The sequence below is a fragment of the Bos taurus genome, chromosome 23 (assembly GCF_002263795.3).
Source record: "Bos taurus isolate L1 Dominette 01449 registration number 42190680 breed Hereford chromosome 23, ARS-UCD2.0, whole genome shotgun sequence".
Lineage (NCBI taxonomy): Eukaryota > Metazoa > Chordata > Mammalia > Artiodactyla > Bovidae > Bos > Bos taurus.
In genome coordinates this window covers 17,938,826-17,956,488 of record NC_037350.1, presented here as the reverse complement: position 1 = coordinate 17,956,488, position 17,663 = coordinate 17,938,826, and the positions used below count along the sequence as shown (strand labels likewise).

The following is a 17,663-nucleotide window of genomic DNA, read 5'->3' as shown; positions in this document are numbered from 1 at the left end:
TGGGCTTTTCAGGATCCCTGGGCGGCTCTGCAGAGAGCAGATGGGAGGGGGCACCTAGGAGGCTGCTGCAGTAACCCGGGAGAGAAATGAAGGTCCTGGTGGGGCTGAGTGCCGGCGGGGGAAGCGATGCAAAGTGGTCGGACGCTGGATGCAGTCTAAAGACAGATGCAACAGGACGTGCATACAGACTGGATGTGAGTGTGAGAGAAAGAGCCAAGTCAGGAATGAGTGAGGAGGTTTGGGTCTGGCAATTGGGAAGAGGGTGTCTCAGCCACCCACTGCCATGAGACAAACAACCCCAAATTCAGGGGCACCAAACAGCCACTTGTGCTGCTTGTGGGTCTGTGAGTCAGGAGTTCAGAAAAAGCTGGTTGGGTGGTTTGTCTCCGCTCCATGCGGTCCAGCTGGGAGGCTGGGAAATGGCACCACATCTCAGATGGCTGCTTCACTCATGCTGACGGCTCCTTGGTCTGTCTGTCTGTCTGTCTGTTTCTCTCTCACACATACACACACACACACACACACACACAAAGCATGGTAGACCCTGGGGAATCACACCTCTTACATGGCAGCTCCCTTCCATGGGTTGTGAACTGCACAAGGCTAATTAAGGGCTATGCCCCAAACTGGTGTCCCTCCCACCCTATTCTATTACTCAAAGGGGTCACAGGGCCTGGTCCATTTCAAGCAGATGAAAAATTAACTCTAGTCTTTTGCGGGGCAGGCAGCATGTGTGATCCCCAGCCAGGGATCGAACCCGCCCTTCCTGCATTGGCAGCACAGAGTCTTAACCTCTGGGCCATCAGGGAAGTCCCTAACTCTACTTCTTAATGAAGATCACACTCCAGAAGAACACATGGAATGGTAGATATCACTGCAATCATCTTTGGAAAATGTAATCTGGCACAGATGACGTTAGCATTTTCTAAGACAAGGAGGGAAGTACAGGTGAGGAGTTGTTGCTATTTAGTTGCTAAGTCATGTCCAACTCTTTTGCGACCCCATGGACTGTAGCTCACCAGACTCTGCTGTCTGTGGGATTCCCCAGGCAAGAATACTGGAGTGGGTTGCCATTTCCTTCTCCAGGGGATCTTCCCAACCCAAGGATAGAACCCTCACCTCCTGCATTAGCAGGCAGATTCTTTACCCACGGATCCACCAGGAAAGCCCATACAGATGAGGACACAAGAGCTCAGCTTTAGACACGTTGAGTTTGAGGTTCCCGTTGGTTAGCTAGGCAGAGATGGAGGCTAAAGCCCCACACCTGCCTTTACCCACCCTCCCAGCCACCCATCCATCTGCCAGTCCTTTGGGGAACAACTTTTGACCTTTTAGTGGTTGGGCAGTTTCACAGAACTTTCTGCTGGGGAGGACAAGAGATGGAGATGAAAACAGAGACCAAGACAGCTTCTTCCCAGGCAATGTCAGGCCCTTCGTAGTTATAATAAACCTTTCTGCTGGCTCCATCCAAGGCCCCAGCACCAAGGTGTTGTAAAAAAAGAAAAAAAAAAAAAAAAGGCTCAGAGTCAATGAGAGGCAGCTGGTTGAAGCATTTCCCAGTTTCTCATATGACTCATAAATTTGTTACATGGTGAGGAAATTCCCTGAAAGCTTTTTGGCAGTCTCATCCAGTCTGACCAGTAGCTAAGAAACACATAACCTTCCAGTTAAGAAAAGGAAGGAAAACACACAGGCTTTGACACCAGGCTTAAATGGAGGGTCACTTTAAAAGCTTTCCTTCCACTGAGTTCACAACAGCTTTCTGGGAGAGAAGGGAGATTTATTAGGAAGCTTGCAGTTAGAACCAGACTTTAAATGGTAGATGGATCATGGGGAGAGGTGTGTGTGTGTGCATGTGTGTGGATGAATGCATCGACATGCCTTAAGGCCTGGCTGGGATAGATAAAAAGAGAATTGGTTCCTTGAAAGGCCTTTCTCCATTTACTGAGAATGCATAGCCCCAGACACACAGATGTCCAGCCTACCCTTATTGAAGTCAGGGCCAGGACAGAGGCAAATTATGAAGTCAGCCCCACCTCTCCTGTCACTGCCCTCAGAGAAACACTGCCCTTTCTAAGGGCTCATATTCCAGTGGTAGAGAAAGCATCAGCCCCTTTACCCAGGATGTGTTATTGTTGCTGTTAAGTCGGTAAGTTGTGTCCGACTCCTTTGCGACCCCATGGACTGTAGTCCACCAGGATCCTTTGTCCATGGGATTTCCCAGGCAAGAATACTGGAATGGGTTGGCATTTCCTTCTCCAGGGCATCTTCCTTACCCAGAGATCCAACCCTTGTCTCCTGCATTGGCAGGCAGGTTCTTTATTGCTGAGCCACCAGGGAAGCCCACCCAAGATGTAACTTCAGGCAAACTGTCTCACCTGTTTGTTAGAAGCCAGGATGATGATTAGCTTGGGGAAGGAGGGTGGGGCAGTGCCCAGAAGGGGCACGAGGGGGCATTCCTGGGACACTGGTGATGTTCCACATCTTCTGGGTGGTGGTCGTCAGAGGTGTTCACTTTGTGCTAATCTATCAATATCTTTGACCAAATCTAGTGACTCAATTATTTTTAGACAAGTAGCATGCTACTTCAGAGAAGGCAATGGCACCCCACTCTAGTACTCTTGCCTGGAAAATCCCATGGATGGAAGAGCCTGGTAGGCTGCAGTCCATGGGGTCGCTAAGAGTCAGACACGACTGAGCGACTTCACTTTCACTTTTCACTTTCATGTATTGGAGAAGGAAATGGCAACCCACTCCAGTGTTCCTGCCTGGAGAATCCCAGGGATAGGGGAGCCTGGTGGGCTGCTGTCTATGGGGTCGCACAGAGTCGGACACGATTGCAGTGACTTAGCAGCAGCAGCAGCATGCTACTTGATATCTGGCAGCACATGAGTGTCAACTGATCTCATCTCCCAGTTTTTGAGGCAGAACTCTCTCCATAGAATGTGTTCTCTATATGTATGTTATACTTCTATTAAAAGTCAATTTTTTTCAAATACCTTTTCTACCTGCTCCTCAATTTCCTCGTCTAGGGATAGAAATAAACACCTCTTGCTTTATGGAAGTGTGGCAAGGATTAGAGATGTTGACAGAAAGTGTCCACCACATAGTAGACACTGCAGAGGGCAAAATGTGCTCAGGTGTTGATCTCCTGTGATAGGAAAGGCTTGTCACAATAAACCATGGTGTTCACTGCCCTGCCCTCTCGTCCACTCCCAACCATTAACCCCAAAGTGCCTGTCGATTGTTGGGCACTGGTGTTATTTTTGGCAAAAGGAGAAGGGGGAGGCAGAGGATGGTTAGATAGTGTCACTGACTCAGTGGACTTGAATTTGAGCAAACTCCGGGAGATAGTGAAGGACAGGGAAGCCTGGCATGCTACAGTTCCTGGGGTTGCAAGGAGTGGGACACGACTAAGCAACTGAACACTAACAGTTATTGTCCGGGTTAGATTTTCAGAATTAAAATCAGTAGGCCAACTATTAGGAATGAAGGAAAAAAATAAGGGTTTGAACATATTGGTTAAATTGTATTAAAAAATAGGAACCTTTGAAAACCCAGTGGATGTTGCCAATGTTGAATAAAAAACAGCGAGAAAGGGTGGATATAGATATAACTAATTCACTTTGCTGTGCAGCAGGAACTAACACAGCACTGTAAATCAACTATATTCCAATAAAAAAATTTTTTAACGCAAAGAAAACAAAGGAAGCAGTGGGGATATTCTAGTGGAAAGAATTTCTTGTGTAGGGACTTCCCTACAAGTCCAGTGGTTAAGATTCCATACTTCCACCGCTGGAGGTACGAGTTCCATCCTCAGTCAGAAGAATTAAGATCTCACATGCCTCAAGGCATGACCAAAAAAAAAAAGAATTTCTTTTGCAAGGGCTTGGAGACATGGAGGCAAGAAAGGGCCTGAAACACACAGAAACAGGGGAAGAACATTAGTCAGAGCAGAAGCTGATGGATACAAGGGTGGATAGGTGTTGCTGTTGTTCAGTTGCTAAGTCATGTCCAACTCCTTGCAACCCCACGGACTGCAGCACACCAGGCTCCTCTGTCTTCCACTATCTCCCAGAGTTTGCTCAAAATCATGTCCATTGAGTCAGTGATTCTATTTAACTATCTCATCTTCTGCCACCCCCTCCTCCTTTTGCCTTCAATCTCTCCCAGCATCAGGGTCTTTTTCAATGAGTTGGTTCTTCGCATCAGGTGGCCAAAGTATTGGAACCTCTACTTCAGCATCAGTCCTTCCAATGAATATTCAGGGTTGATTTCCTGGTACGGAGTTTGGATTTTCCCCTGAAAGCAGTGGGAGAGATTCTGGGTTTTCAAATAAGTGTCAGGACCAGAGCTGCATCTCAGAAAGAAAACAGGGTGGTGGGTGAAGACTGAGAGCAGGGGGCAGGATCAGGAGACGCTTAAGTCACTTTTTTTAGTGTGGTAACATAGGCATAGAGAAGGCAATGGCACCCCACTCCAGTACTCTTGCCTGGAAAATCCCATGGATGGAGGAGCCTGGAAGGCTGCGGTCCATGGGATCGCTGAGGGTCGGACACGACTGAGCAACTTCCCTTTCACTTTTCACTTTCATGCATTGGAGAAGGAAATGGCAACCCACTCCAGTGTTCTTGCCTGGAGAATCCCAGGGACGGGGGAGCCTGGTGGACTGCTGTCTATGGGGTCGCACAGAGTCGGACACGACTGAAGCGACTTAGCAGTAACATAGGCATATAAAACTTACCGTCTTAGGTGTTTTTAGTGTGCGGTTCAGTACTGGTTCAGTGCAGTGCAGTGCAGTTGGTCTATTCACATTATTGTACAACACATCTCCAGAACTTTGTCATCTTGAAAAACTAAAACTCTATACCCATTGATCAACCAGTCAATCCTAAAGGAAATCAACCCTGAATATTCATTGGAAGGACTGATGCTGAAATTCCAATACTTTGGCCACCTGATGCGAAGAGCCAACTCATTGGAAAAGACCCTGATGCTGGGAAAGATTGAGGGCGGGAGGAAAGGCGGGAGACAGACAATGAGATAGTTAGATGGCATCACTGATTCAGTGGACATGAGTTTGAGCAAACTCCGGGAGATGGTGAAGAACAGGGAAGCCTGGAGTGCTTCGGTCCATGAGGTCGCAAAGAGCTGGACACACACTTAGTGACTGAACAACAAATACCCATTGAATGACAACTCCCCATTCCTCCCTCAGATCACTTTGATAAGACTTGTTGATTTACCAGATTGTGGGGCTAAGGAGGGGGGAGGAGCAAGGGGTGACTCCCAGATTTGGGGGTTAGTAGACTGGTGAGATGGTGGTGCCATTAACCACTTCCAGATGCATAGGATACTTCCGTTATCTATCGCTCATAAACCATCCCAAAACTTAGTGACTTAAAACAGCACAGATTCATTATTGCTCAGGATTTGGAGGGTTAGCTGGATGCTTCCTTTGCTGCCTGGATCTGGGCTCACTGGCTGGGCTGCCTTCAGCTGGAGGGTCAATTGGGCTGGCACATTCAAGCTGGCCTCACTTGTGAGCCTGGCAATGGGCACTGGCTTTCAGTCAGGGCACCTCAGTTCTCAGCTCCTCTCATCCTCCAACAGGCTGGACTGGCTTCCTCGCATGGCAGCTGGCTTTTCTTAAAGCCTAGGCTTCAGAACTCTCACAGTCAACTCTGTCACATTCTATCCATCAAAGCAAGCCCCAAGGCCAGCCCAGATTCAGAGAAGGGGAGCTAGATTCCACCCTGGATAGAAGCTGCAAAGGAGGTGTGGCCATACCAAACCTGCTGTAAAAAAGGGGGGGGCCAAGTTTAGCAGAGAAAACAAGTTTATGGTCATAGAGAACAGAAGAGAAATTAAAATTAACTCAGAGGAAGAGAACTCCCAACCCAAAGGGAACCACAACACTTAAAGGAATTGAAAAGATAGAAGGGCCTCCCTGGTGGCCCAGGGGTTGGGAACCCTCCTTGCAATTCAGGGGACACCAGTTCGATCCCTGGTCTGGGAAGATTCCACATGCTGTGGAGCAACTAAGCCCACGCGCCACTGCTACGGAGCCTGTGCTCTAGAGCCCGCGAGCTGCAACTGCTGGTCCACAAGCCGCAACCCACGGCCACTGCAGCAAGAAGCCTGCACACCACCCCTGGAGAGCAGCCCTGCCCTCCACAACTGGAGAAAACCCACACTCAGCAATGAAGAGCCAGTGCAGCCAAAAATAAAATAAATATTTTTAAATGAAATATATTTTCTTAAAAAAAAGTAAAGATGGACCCAAAGACATGAAATAAGGTGACTTGAGTAGAAAGCACCATGGGAAATCTCTGTTCTAGAAGCTGAGAGGAGAGAGTTGTTGAATCTTATGCTGCCAAGATATTAAGCTGCATGCAGTTTGCCTTAAAAAAAAAAAAAGAATTATTAGATATGGTGACTGCAAAGACCCCAATGAACACGTTGAGAGCCTTAAGGCAGAGTGAGAAGAAAAGACACGCAACGGCTCTGGCTGGTGAGCCTGAAGGCACTTTGCATACACACCCAGGACATATCACACACATGAGTGGAGATGCTGAGACTGAACTTTCTGGCAACAGGATTATTCTTCCCCACCCCATTGACCATCAGGCTCCTGACCGGCTTCGGCCAATAGGATGTAGACAGAGTCGTATGTGCCACATCTGAGCAAAAGTGTGAGAGCCACAAGGGGGCCCCCAGCGTTCTCTTCCCACCCCCCACACGGTGGGAAGAGCAGGTCCCACACGGAGGCTGCTCCTTCAGCCTGGATCCCAGAGGAATAGACAGTGTCACAGCCAACCTGCAGCTGACATGGAAGCTATTACTGTATACCACTGGGGTGGTGGGGTGTTCGTTAACGTAGCATAACCTGGCAAAAGCTGACTGATAGGAGACTGAATGAATGTTCACTGAATCCTACCAACTTGACTCAAACCGATGAGAGCCCAGAATTGGGAATGCTTAAATACAACTGCACCCCCAATTCTGGGCACTTATCAATTGGAGGTGTAATCATACTTCAGTTCAGTTCAGTTCAGTCGCTCAGTCGTGTCCAACTCTTTGCGACCCCATGAATCGCAGCATGCCAGGCCTCCCTGTCCATCACCGACTCCCGGAGTTCACCCAGCCTCACGTCCATCGAGTCAGTGATGCCACCCAGCCATCTCATCCTCTGTCGTCCCCTTCTCCTCCTGCCCCCAATCCCTCCCAGCATCAGAGTCTTTTCCAATGAGTCAACTCTTCGCATGAGGTGGCCAAAGTACTGGAGTTTCAGCTTTAGCATCAGTCCTCCCAAAGAAATCCCAGGGCTGATCTCCTTCAGAATGGACTGGTTGGATCTCCTTGCGGTCCAAGGGACTCTCAAGAGTCTTCTCCAACACCACAGTTCAAAAGCATCAATTCTTCAGTGCTCAGTCTTCTTCACAGTCCAACTCTCACATCCATACACGACCACAGGAAAAACCATAGCCTTGACTAGACAAACCTTTGTTGGCAAAGTAATGTCTCTGCTTTTGAATATGCTATCTAGGTTGGTCATAACTTTCCTTCCAAGGAGTAAGCGTCTTTTAAATTCATGGCTGCAGTTACCATCTGCAGTGATTTTGGAGCCCAAAAATATAAAGTCTGACACTGTTTCCACTGTTTCCCCATCTATTTCCCATGAAGTGATGGGACCGGATGCCATGATCTTCGTTTTCTGAATGTTGAGCTTTAAACCAACTTTTTCACTCTCCTCTTTCACTTTCATCAAGAGACTTTTTAGTTCCTCTTCCCTTTCTGCCATAAGGGTGGTGTCATAAATCCTGGGCTCTCATCAATTTCTCTCAAGTTGATAGGATTCAATTGGTGGCTCAGATGGTAAAGAATCTACCTCCCAATGCAGGACACCCGGTTTTGATCCCTGGGTGGGGAAGATCCCCTGGAGAAGGGAATGGCTAACCACTCCAATACTCTTGCCTGGAGAATTCCATGAACAGAGGAGCCTGGTGGGCTACAGTCAATGGGGTTGCAAAGAGTGGGACACGACTGAATGACTAACACTTTCACTTTTTTTTTCCAAGTATGTTTGAGGTGATGGTCAGAAAGGAGCCCCAGAGAAGGAAACATTTGTTCTAAACCTTGAAGTCTGGCCAGAATTTAAAGAAGAAGCAGGACCTCCCTGGTGGACCAGTGGTTAAGAATCTGACTTGTAATGCAGGGAACTTGGGTTCAATCCCTGGCAGGGGAACTAAGATTCCACATACCTTGGGGCAACTAAGCCTGTGCACCCATATGCTGCAATGAAAGACCCCGTGTGCTGAAACTAAGACCCAACTCACCAAATAAATAAATACTTTTTAATAATTTTAATAAATAATGAAGGAAGAGGCATGGGGGGATGTGGGGTGAAAACGTCCTAATAATCAAGACCACGGATACCTGGGTTCTTTTTTTATGTTGTAACTTGTGCAGAAAAGCTTTTTAGTTCCTACAAATCCTTGTTTTATAGTATGCTTTGGTTCTCTCTTGAAATACACTTCAAAAACCTGTAACCACAAACAGGGGCAGCGTATGAACGGCTTGGTCCAACCCAGCAGGGCAAGAAGGTCCAAATAAAAGTGGAGTTTCAGAGCCGAGAAAACAGAGAGGGGTCTGAAAAGAGCTCCAGATTGTTGCCTGCAAAACGATTCTCCTTTTAAAAGACAGACATCTGACACCCAGGAGACATTCATCCATAGAAGCTGAGCCCCCTTGGGAATATAGAATTAAGGTCGTGGGAGGGTGGGAGGGTAGCTTGACAGGGCTTCCTATGGCTCCGCTGACAGCCTCCCCCTCCCTCCTCAAAGCCTAGATGACTTCAAAATGAAGCAGGAAAAGGCAAGCTGTGAACAGGTTGGGAATAAACCGTCTGGAATTCTGAGGCTGAACCAAACCCTTGGAACGGAGAGTATGTTCCAAGGCTTTGGATGAGCAGCTTAGGTGGGGATGACTGTGAGCGTGCATGCGTGTGTGTGTGTGTCCATGCACATACACACACACACACACACACACACGTTCAATTTAGCAAAGGAAGTCAAGGCAAATAGTTTAATCACAACCATCCCTTGGGGCAATTTGGAATAATTTTCTCATTAGAGACTATAGCGTGCGGCATGACTAATGTTCAATCAGACAGTAGCTTCCCGCCCCTCACTCACTGCCATTACTCGCGGGCTCTGATTAACGGGGGCGGGGCGTCTGTCCTTCCTCTCGGGGCAGGGATGCTGGTGAGAGTCCAGTGATGGGGAGGGGAGAGGGGGGAAGGGGAGATTCTCTTTTTTCTAATATAAACATGAGAAATAAAATAATGGGGCCCCTCAGGGCTTGAAGCAGACCTGATTAAAGCTGGAGGCAGAGTCACCGCCCCCTCCTGGGGGGACCAAGATGCCAAGAAGGCAGGGCTACCCTCTGCACACTCCATCCCGATGGAGGCAGGGTTGGGACCCCCTCCTTTTTCCCTTTGCCTCCATTATTCCTCTCCTCAGCTATCTCCCTGCCTCCCTCTCTGTCCCCAGGCCTCTCTTCCTGTCTTTTCCCCATTCACAGCATCCCTCACTGTGTCTGTTCCTGGCTGAATGGTACCCACTGTCTGCTTTCTCTGCCTACCCTGGTGGGATACGTATGTGAACTCTGGGCCCAGGGCTGTTAGTTTGAGGAAGCCCAGCTTCCATGCTCTCCTTTCAAAACTGCAGCCAGAAGACATCCCTGGCAGTCCAGTGGCTAAGACTCTGCGCTCCCAACTCAGGGGGCCTGGGTTTGAACCCTGGTCGGGGAACTAGATCCCACATGCCGCAACTAGGCGTTTACAAGCCGCAACTGAAAACCCCGCATGGTGCAACACAGGTCTCAAGTGTGCCCCAGCTAAGAGCTGGCACAGCCACATAAGTACTTAGAAATAAAGCGTACAATGAATGTGATGCACTTGAAGCATCCCAAAGCCATCTTTCTCACCCCCAGTCCATGGAAAAATTGTCTTCCCTGAAATTGTTCCCCGGTGCCAAAAAGGTTGGGGGCTGCTGGTTCAGTGAAAAAGAAATACTGAGACAGAAGCAAAGGCAGAGCCCAGAGACCCCAACTTTGCATCTCCCACTTTCCTCCTTGACCCAAGTGATTGACAAGTGAGAGAATCTCAGTTTACACCAAACAACAGCTGCCAAGACCAGCACAGAACCAGACCCATCAGCGTAGGAAAATATTCTTCCAATGACTACCCTTATTGCTGTTGTTCAGTCACTCAGTCGTTTCTAACTCTTTGCAACCCCATGGACTGCAGCACACCAGGCTTCCCTGTCCTTCACTATCTCCTGGAGCTTGCTCAAATTCACATATAACCTAAATCCTGCAAATTCAAAGTGGAGGAAGCTGAATTCTGGGGTCAGCAGATCTGCTGGATCCCTGTCAGCCTCTTGTGGTTGTGGAAGCAGATGCATTCCTTGGCCTCCCCCGGCCTCAACTGTGAAATAGGAGCATCAGAGGGTAGGTAAAGTGAAGGCCTCAGCACATGCGTGTGTGTGGACCCAGGAGATGCTCCCAAAGGGCTGTTGGCAAAGCAGAAATATTTCAGACTCCTCTGCAACTCCTGACACCTGGGCCCAGAGGCACAGGTAAAGGCTGGGGTCTGCTGAGTGTTGATTTTTATTAAATAGTGCTCTAGGCCTCAACGGAGAAGGCAATGGCATCCCACTCCAGTACTCTTGCCTGGAAAATCCCATGCACGGAGGAGCCTGGTAGGCTGCAGTCCATGAGGTCGCTAAGAGTTGGACACGACTGAACGACTTCACTTTCACTTTTCACTTTCATGCATTGGAGAAGGAAATGGCAACCCACTCCAGTGTTCTTGCCTGGAGAATCCCAGGGACGGAGGAGCCTGGTGGGCTTCCGTCTGTGGGGTCGCACAGAGTCGGACATGACTGAAGCGACTTAGCAGCAGCAGCTAGGCCTCAAAGTTTTGCCAGGAAGCCTCACTTCCAAGAATCAGAGGCACAGGAGCACAGCCATAACCCTCACAGCCACCCCAGCTCCCGCAGGTTGGGGTGGGAGGTGGGGCATTGATGCCAACAAAACCACTCCCCACCACTGGCTCCCACCAAAGCTGCTGGACGAGCCCACATGATCAAGCTCAGATGCAAAGGTCGTGGGGGGCACCCGTGAGGTGAGTGAGGTTGACCTTCACTCCTTTCATGCCCACGACATCTCACACTCCATTTAAACAGTTGCCCTTCCCCTCAACACACCCATCTGGAACCTCCAGGCCACCCAGCTGCCTGGACATCCACCTGCACTTCACGGAGCCCTCAGGAGCCCTCACAATCCATCAGTGACTGGAGTAAGCTCCAGCTTAGTAAGGGACTGACCTTTTACCTGCCTAATTCAAAGTTATTACCCCAAAGCCACAACTTTAAAAAAGCATTTCAGCTCTAGATGGAGAGCTGGACAGTGGGAGGCCAGTGGGAGAGATGAGTGGAGCAGGCAGAATCCAGCAGGGACAGCAATCCGCAGCTGGAGGTCAGTACTCAGGCTTTGAATGGGGCAGGGAAGCGGCCCTCAGGGGAAAGCAGGCCCCAGCCCCAGCCCTGCCTTCACTGGCAGCAGGACTTTGGGCAAGTATCTCCCCAGTGTGAGCCCCAGGCTCCTTTCCTTGCCCAGGAGGGACTAGCAGGTTGCTGAGAGGCTGTTCCCCCGCCAGCCCCACATACCTCAGATCCTGAATCACCTAGGCTCTGAGGCTCCCGCTACATGAGCTCCCCATGGGAGCTCTGTCGTGGCTTCCAGGGCCCCTGTGTCACTCCTCCCTCCCAGGTACCCATCCACTCAATGCCTTTAACATCTCCCCTCACAGACCACTCCCAGGAAATGATGGAAGAGAACAAAGTGGTCATCTGGATGCAGGTCACTCAGCTCAACCACCATCTCTCCCAAGAGTCCAATCTCTGATTTTGAAGACTAGAGGAAATGGAAGATGTGAACGTGACTGGCATCTTGAGCTATCTCTTCCTCTTCAGGGTAAGGACCCTCCTTATTCCTTCATCTTTGCATCCCCCTACAACTTCTAGGGCCATTCCAAAAGATATTTGCTGGATGGATGGATAGATGGACGGGTGGGTGGATGAACGGGTCGATGGATGGGTGGATGGATGGGTGGATGGCTGGATGGATGAGGGAGGGAGTCAGTGGCCCCTCAGCTGGGAGACTGCATGCTGCCAGGCAGAAGACAAAGAAGCATTGGCTGCCAAAGCCAATGAATAGTCAGGCCCACAGCAGACAAGGCCTGGCAGTTGAACCCAGATAAAATCTTTGATCAGCAATCTGTTTGGAAACCAATATGAATATTTGCCATTAAATCCATATCAATCTCTTTCCCAAGGCCTCTTTGCACAGTAAGGGGCACCTTTGCTGTCCGAGGCCTCAGTCATCTTTCCCAGTCCACTCTCCAAATCAAGCTCTGCAGTCACAATGGTGAGACACAGGAAGACATAGGAAGAAGGAACTCGGACAGGGGTGGGGATGGCGGTTCAGCAGCCACTGGCCTCCTGGGACAGCCAGGCCCCAGCCTCCCTGGACCCACCCACATGGAAAGGCCTGAGTGGGCTGCAGCATCGTGGCATCTGGCTCACCCTGGTTCCCGCTCTGAGCCTCAGTGTCCTGAACCAGCTGGCCTCTGGCAGCCCTCCTAGCTCTGACATTGGGTGTGCTGTGGGCATGTCTGATGCTTACAGTGATTATGGTCAAAGTGCCCACCAGACGGGAGGTCAGTGATGGACACACTGCAACTGTGTCCCCTTGACTCCTCCCATTCTCCTTAAAAAGCCTCCAGACACTCATGCTGCTAACTAAGGAAATCTTGCTGCTCAGGCGTGGTCCAAACCATAGCATGGGCACCACCTGAGAGCTCGTTAGAAATGCAGAATCTCAGGTACCCATCCCAGACGGACTAGATAGGACTCCCCCATTTTAACACAATCCCCATGGCACATGCACACACAAAGAAGTGGGGTCTTGCGCACTGTGATCCCAGGGGGAGGCTGCCATGAGGATGTTCATTTGAAACACAAATGTAACCAGGCATCCTGTTTGGTTTTATGTCGTTTTGTTTGTTTGCTTGCTAAATCTGGCTAATCTAAACCCAGAACAACCTTTAGATTAGCAAGCAGTGAATATGTCATTATCCCTAGACTGCTGAGAGGAAAGAGAAGTCTGGGACTTTCCACTGTGCCCACACTCCCAGAGCCGGTGAGTGACAGAGTTCGGACAGGACCTTGGGTTTCAGATTCCAGCCTGTTCTTTCCCCACACCAATAGCTCCTCATCTGCCCCAGCACAGAACTTACTAAAAATAAGAATGAGATGGAAGAGACAGGGATGCACCCAAACCAATGGTGGGGCCTTAAAGGGAGACAGGAAGGCTGTGTTTTTGTCTCACACACCTTCAAACTGTCTGACTGATTCTCCTTGGGAATGCCCTGCTTTTGTGATTTTTTTTAATTTTTTTGCTTTTTGTCTGTGCCATGGGGCATGCGGGAACCTTAGTTCCCTGACCAGGGATCAACCCTTACCCTCTGCACTGGCAGCGCAGAGTCTCAATCACTGGATGGCCAGGGAAGTCCCACTTTTGTGGTTTTTAAAACAAAGGAGATAAATGAGCAAATGCATTCCATCTAGTCAGGGGCAGGAGGTGGGTGGGTTTGGGGAAGTGGAACCCAGCGCAAGGGAATGAACTATTTCAAAGTCTCCTCTGGAGCTTTTTCACACACCCGGGAACCCAGCTCAAGGAAGCAATCAGACATGCAGACAAAGATTCCTTTATGTACAGCCTGTACAAACCATGCTTTCAAAAAATATTGAATGTCACGAGAAAATGCTCATGATGCTCAAAAGGAAAAGGACACCAAAGTGAGTGTGTGTTACTGTTACTGTTCCAGAAAGGAATGTATGTATAATGCTAAAGATTAGAGTTGTGCAGAAATGTTCCGTGTGATTTGGGGAGGGAGAAACCATTACGGTTGATACTTTCTTAATTCTCTAAAGGATCTCAATGAACACGCAGCCTTCAAGATTTTTTGAAATAAAAATAAATATGCTTGTTGGGACTTCCCTAGCGGTCCAGAGGTTAAGACTCACAGCTTCCAATGCAGGGGACATAGGTTCAATCCCTGGTCAGGGAATGGAGGCCCCATATGCCTTGTGGTGAGGCCAAAAAGAAAAAAAGATACTTGAATCCCACCTCAGACTGAACAAGAATCTCTGAAGGCTGTGAATCCCAGAAATCCAGACTTAGAAAGCATTTGGGTGTCCTCCATGCCTACACCTCACCAGTGCTTTAAATCTTCACTAATGGACAGTTAGGAGATCCAACCAGTCCATCCTAAAGGAAATCAGTCCTGAATATTCATTGGAAGGACTGATGCTGAAGCTGAAGCTTCAGTACTTTGTCCACCTAATGCAAAGAACTGACTCATTGGGAAAGACCCTGATTCTGGGAAAGATTGAAGGCAAGAGGAGAAGGGGATGACAGAGGATGAGATGGTTGGATGGCATTATCTACTCCATGGACATGAGTCTGAGCAAGCTCCAGGAGTTGGTGATGGACAGGAAAGCCTGGAGTGCTGCAGTCCATGGGGTCGCAAAGAGTTGGACATGACTGAGCAATGAACTGAACTGAACAACCCAGGCCAGAAGAGGTCCCGCTCCTACCTGTGCAAGACTCCAGCCACCTGACTCCAACTACCTCCAGGTGGTTCTAAGGAAGGAATGGCTGGGCAGAGAGGGGAGCCCGAGGGCGAGGAAGTGCACCTCAGGCAAATGCTCACCAGCATGTGACTTCCTCTGACTGGAAAGAAAACAGAGCTCTGTGGCTCTATGGAAATCACTTTGCAAATGAAATGAAAACCAAGGCCTCAGAAGCAGCCAGCCCCACAGCACATCCCTGAAGCCCCTCATTTGGAAACACAATTATAGCCAAACAGGTGGCACCACCCCTATTGTAGCTCAGTCAGAATCTTCTCTACAATTCACACGTCGCTGGGTCATAGGGCCGCCATTTTGGATTTTGGACGCCATTTTGGATTTTGGACGCCATTTTGGACGTCAGTCCAGGACGTCCTTGTGCTTCAGAAGAGGAAAGCCGCCTGGACACCATGATACCAAGTCGATGATTAAGTCAGGAATCACGTTAGCCAGGGGTCTAGTGGCACTCAGACTGAACGGGAGGCGGAAGAGACCAGCTTGGATGCCTGAGAGCAGGTTTGACCCAGCAGGTCTCCTCCCACCTTGGTGTCTCTTCCCTGCTTCTCTCTCTCCCCCGGCTCCCTCCTTCCCCAAAGTGCCCAGAACCTCCTCCTGAAGGTTCCACCACATCTGGGCCCTATCAAAGATCTGTTTTAGTCAAATGCCCTTTTTTTTCTTTTAATTTTATTTATTTACTTCTTTTTGGCTGTGCTGGGTTGCTTCATGCGGGCCTTCTCTAGTTTCGGTGCTCAGACTTCTCATTGCATTGGCTTCTCTTGTTGCGGACCACGGACCCTAGAGCACAGGCTCAGTGGTTGCAGCACCAGGGTTTAGTTGCTCCTCAACATGTGGGATCTTTCTGGACCAGGGATCCAACAAACATCCCCTGTGTTGGCAGGCAGATTCTTAACCACTGGACCACCAGGGAAGTCCAAAATTCCCTCTTTCTAAATCAATCTTGTCACCCCAACTTCTAGCCCCTCAATGGGAAGGACTCAACAACCTGCTAAACAGACAGAAAGTGGTTAGATGAATTCACCTGAAGGTGACGAACCAGTGGACTGACCCCTGTGAGCCACAGGAAATGCACGAGCCGTGGAGAACGTCTTGGCCTCCGATCCTCCCTGGGAGCTGAGACGCCTGTGTTCCCCCGAGAGGTTGGGAAGACAGTGAAGTCCTTCAGGATGACTTCCGCCATTAAGAAAGGATGCTGCTTCGGGGGCCGCCTGTGTGAACACCAGCAGACCCGGAGCCCTGAGGAGCGACTCAGGGGGCAATTACATCAGCACAGGACGCCTTTGTTTTGAGCTGAGGCTGGTTTTCCCACAAGCGACTGAAATAAATTAGAGCGTTTTCAACGAGGGCGGTTGAAAGCGGCACTCTTGGAAAAATCTCAGCAGCTGGCCTTTATTGGATTATAACTAGGAGCAAAACACCCCAAACCACACAATCGCCTGCAAAGGGGGGAAAGAAATCAAATCAAATGCAACATTGTTGTAGGCCCTGGAAAATGTTTCCCCAGGAGAACCAGCTTGGGAACCTGGTCAATGTTCTCTAGCTGGGCTGCTCAGGGAGACAGACACTGCTCCGCGGGGGTCAGACGCAGTTTGTCTACACGCAGGCGGCCAGAGACACCAACAGACAGCCACACACAGGCGGGCCGGAGACAGGGGACAGGCGCCCCGGTGCAGGCTGCCACCATGGGGCACACAGAGGCCCCAAGAGAGGGTCCCCCCTTGCAGGGGCCTGGGACCCAGACACATCCTCTTTGCCAAATCTTTAAACATAGGTGCAACCGCCATGCTTGTGGGGTGAGCAAATCCCACTGGGCCCTGGAAGCCATAGGTGGGTACATTCCCTAAGGAAGCCTATAGAGGAATTAAATCTATTGTTGAGCACGTGGCTGGGAGATGAGAAAGCTAGGTTGTTCTAACCTGGTGACTGCCTGGTTCTATGAGTTCAAGGAAGTTTGTATGTTTCTCTGATCCTCAGTTCTCTCATCCACAAAATGGGTATTATCATATTTGTCCTCCTTCTTTCAAGAGTTGGGGAGGAGGGTTGTTTAGAAACCTCAAGCAAGAAGCAAAGGGGAATAGATATGAGAACAGTGGTTGTGGGGGAGGAGGGTGGGGATGGGTTGGGAAGGGACAGAGGGAAGTCTTTGGGACAAATGCCCTGTATTTTGATGGATCAGGGGAGCTCCCTGAGTACATGCATTTGTCAAAATTGATCAAAATGTACATTGAAGATCTGTGCATCCCACTACACGTAAATTATACCCCAATTTTTCAAGATGAGAAGCAAAACTGGACAAATGAAAGCTACCATCAAGGGAGCACTACTAGCCTTCTGTGAACAGGACAATCTCAAGCAAATAAAGTCTCACTTCGCCCTCAGATAGCTTATTTTGAAGTTCAGGTTCAATAGTTTCAGAAAACACATTTGTTTGTGTCTAGTTCCAACTGGCTTGGTCGGTATTTAAGAAAAAAAAAAAAACATTAGTTCAATTCAGAGTTCAGTCAAAAAATAATAATATTTGGATTCAGATTTGGGTTCGGTGAATCAAGGCAGTGTTTTTCCAATTCGGGGTCACGGTTCGGTTCAGTTGAAGTTCTTGTTGGAACAGCCCAGTGTGGGGCTCAGCCCCTGGGACATGGCCAGCCTGGCCCACTAGCCATTGTCCACACAACTTCAGCCTTTCCAGATCAGCATTGGTCAAAGAAGTCCTTTCCAGCCTCCTTGCTGAGCCTTCCAAAAAAAGTGAAACTAGAACTGAAGAGAAAAAGAAAATAGCAAAATTTGTTGGCTCTGTAAAATCAAACTTGGTCCACACTCCGGCACACATGCAAACATGGGCAAGAGGTGGGACCTGGCCCCTGAGACGCTGCCACCCAGCCGGAG

The 17,663-nt window shown here is 49.3% G+C and overlaps 1 long non-coding RNA gene across 1 annotated transcript; it reads left to right on the top strand.

Moving 5' to 3' along the window:
- Nucleotides 1-15,053: 15,053 nt before the first annotated feature.
- On the top strand, nt 15,054-16,158 carry LOC112443828 (uncharacterized). The gene is made up of 2 exons (XR_003032222.2): nt 15,054-15,278; nt 15,740-16,158. It is a non-coding gene; the product is annotated as an uncharacterized lncRNA (long non-coding RNA).
- Nucleotides 16,159-17,663: the final 1,505 nt, after the last annotated feature.